Here is a 3,255-nt window from a genome sequence, read left to right as displayed (position 1 = left end):
GATAGAGCAGGGATTAGGGCTATTATACATAGGGTCGCTATGAGTTGCAGGGAACTGATGGCACATAACAATAGCAACAACAGCACATGAAAAATTAGGGAGCTCTGGTGCCTTAGTGGCAAGAAGCTGCACTGCAATCCTGAAGGCAAGCAGTTCTGGGCCAGCAGGTGCTCTGCAGGAGAAGGATGGGCAATCTCCTCACTTGTGATTAACTGCCTCTGAAAACCCACTGGAGGGTCAGGTAGGGTGGGTTCCAACTCGATTGTACAGAACAATAACAACATAAAATTTATACAGATGTGTGCATAAACATGTATATGAAAGCATCTTAAGGGATATAATTGTTAAACATTCTTTAGAGTTTGACATCTAGTGAAATATTTTAAAATATATTCATTTTGACTAAAGTGTAAGATCCTAGTTTTTTTCAGGGGGGAAAAAAAAAAACCCCATGTAAATTTTGCCACAAGGTGGCGCTAAAATATAATAAAATTCCAATCACTGATGGGGATCTTTGATGAGTGAGGCGTGATTTGCAGACAGAGTAGTGGAGACACTGAGGGAGGTAGGAGTGGGTGGAAAGACTAAATAAATTAAGTAGAAGGCTGGAGATAAATTAACATTCCCCTTTTTCTTCCTGAAGGATAACTTCTTTCTCTCACTGGTGGGGGTATGTTATCTCTCATACAATGAACCCATATATCAATAAAATGAATTATGAAAACGATTTGTTCTCATGGAAGAAACTAATTTTATCATTGCCTTTTAGTGAGAGTATATTGTGAAGGGTGAGGAGAAGCAGAGAAAAGACTGAGTTTACATCACCTACTTTGGGAATGCTTATCACATGAGCAGTGAATTGAAGTAGTCAGTCTTCATAGAGCTTGTCCAAGTAGCTGAACAAAAAAAAAACCGTCATAAGAATAAGCTGTTTCAGAACATGGGTGTGTCTATTTGTTGACATATATATTTGCCAAATACATATTTTTAGAAGTTATTGCAATATTGAGACTCGAGTTTGGACATTTCATATAATTAAGTAATGAGTGTACTTAACTAATCCCTCTTCCTGACTCTTAATATTAAAAAAAAAATGATATGGATGTGGTGAAAGTTTGTTTTGCATTTTATTATTATGTAAAGCTTAAGAAAATAGCTTAAATGTCCACGCTGTATTAAGACCAAAGAAAGTAGTGTCAACAATACAATTAGAAATAATTTTAATTAAAAGAAGAAAAATATGTATTAGTAAAACTTTTCCAGCAGCTACCTTCTACCTCCTGTTAAAAAAAGGTCTGCACGGGGAGAAAAGTGCAACAATGAATGAATGGAAGTCCAAAGTCTCTGTAAATTTTCATTGAAACTAATAATAATTTTTTTTTAAAAAAAGGTCTGCAGACTAGAGTATCTAATTAAAGATCACTTACTTTCTGCTGTGAGATGTCCTCTTTCTCTCACATTGCTGTCTACTTGAGATCGAATCTACAGCATGTTTTCAGAAGGCTGTAAATTGTACTGAAGAAGACTGCCCATCTTTCACCTGAGGAGTGACCAGTGGACTTGAATTGTCTTTGGGATAATAGCCCAATTCCCTAAACCACCAAGAACTCCCCAAGGGATACTACTGTGGGAAAAGAATTCATTTGCATATGCATAAGATTGATTTTTAGATCTAAGGAGGGGTGGGGTGGGGGGGAAACTGGGCATTGTCACAGAGTTAATCCAGTATGAGGGAGCATTTCTTGTTCTTTGAATGAGATTCTCCTGACATATTGTATTCTAGAAGGGAGCAGCACTAAGGTCTTCTCTGACTTGATTTTAAAGTCTCCACATTCGTGGATTCTCCATAAAGATCAACATATAAATTATATGCAAGAAATCAGGACTCAGTCATGGTTTGCTTCATGGGTTTGGTTCTATAATTGTTATCTAATGTACAGTTGGATAATAGGAATTACCCTGTGGTTGAGGCATGAGAAAACTGGCCATTTCTACCCTCCAAAAAAGGTCCCAACTGAATTTCTGAGCATTTGGGTAAATTTACTAATTTTTGCCAAATGTCAAGCATTTTTCTAGGTTTTCAGGTTGTTGAGTTAAATAAGACAAACTCCTGGCCTTCCAACAGCTCACAGCCTAGAGAAAGAGACAGAAATATGAGACAGTAATAACCTCACTGAAGGGTGTCTTTCTGTAGAAAAACCAAAACATCCATCTGTTTAACACAGTGGATATAATCCAACTGGTTTAGTTACTACTCTAGATCTCCTTGATCAGCCCCAGCCTTCCTCTCTCCATCAGGCCTAGCCACATGGACTTACTGTTTCTAGAATTTCTCCCAAGTCACTTGAGGCCTATTCTGAAAGATGGTATACTAATGACCCTAACCCCCATCTCTCTGGTGGCTGGAATGAATGAGCAATTCCACTGGAGAAAGATGTACAGTCTCCTATGTGATTTACAGTCTAGAAAACACATTGGAAGACCAACTATGAGTCTGTTAGAAACTCAATGGCAATGTCAGAGAATTTGTCTTATTCTTTCTCATATGATTACTTTTATTCAAACTCTTCCTAGGAGGCCCTCTTTGACTCCTCCTATCCAATTCTCACCTCCTTCATCTATTGAAAGCTGTTCACTTCCATCATTCTTCTAGATCAGATGTGTCCATCAACTCCTTCACGATTAGAGGGATAGACAAATTAAGTCCTGGATATCTGGAAATATGTCCCGGTAGCAGTTGTTAAATGCAGGGCTGTGAACCAACAGACTGGTGGAGTTCAAACCACTAGTCACTCAACAGAGAAAGTCCTCAAAGGTTTGATGACAGCCTTGAAAGCCTGTTTTGTCGTCTGTTGGGTATCAGAGAGTCCTAAACGGACTCATAGCTGAATCTCTAACGTGTCACATGGGAGAAGCCTGCTCATTTTCCACCTGTGGAGTAGAACAGCTGGTGGATTCTAAAAGTGTCTTTGGGTTGGTTGGCAGTGCAACTCCTTATCACCAAGGCACCTGTCCTTCAGAGCAGCAAAGAGATGGCAGTTGACTTGGTTTTTAATTCGGTGTATCTGGGGACTTACTGTGTAGCACCAAGAAGAAACGATTTATATGTGGCTGTCTGCAATTCTCCTCTCTGAGGGTCTCAACCTTTCTGAAGAGTGGAACTGTTAGATACAATTGTACTTTCTAACCAGACCGCCCTCTAAGGGAACACGAGGGATCAGATTTAATCATGCAAAGCAGGACTCAGGCTATTCC

The sequence above is a fragment of the Elephantulus edwardii genome, unplaced genomic scaffold, assembly GCF_000299155.1.
Source record: "Elephantulus edwardii isolate Elephantulus edwardi_28Jun2011 unplaced genomic scaffold, EleEdw1.0 scaffold00009, whole genome shotgun sequence".
Taxonomy (NCBI): Eukaryota; Metazoa; Chordata; class Mammalia; order Macroscelidea; family Macroscelididae; genus Elephantulus; species Elephantulus edwardii.
Note: the sequence above shows the minus strand (reverse complement) of the source record.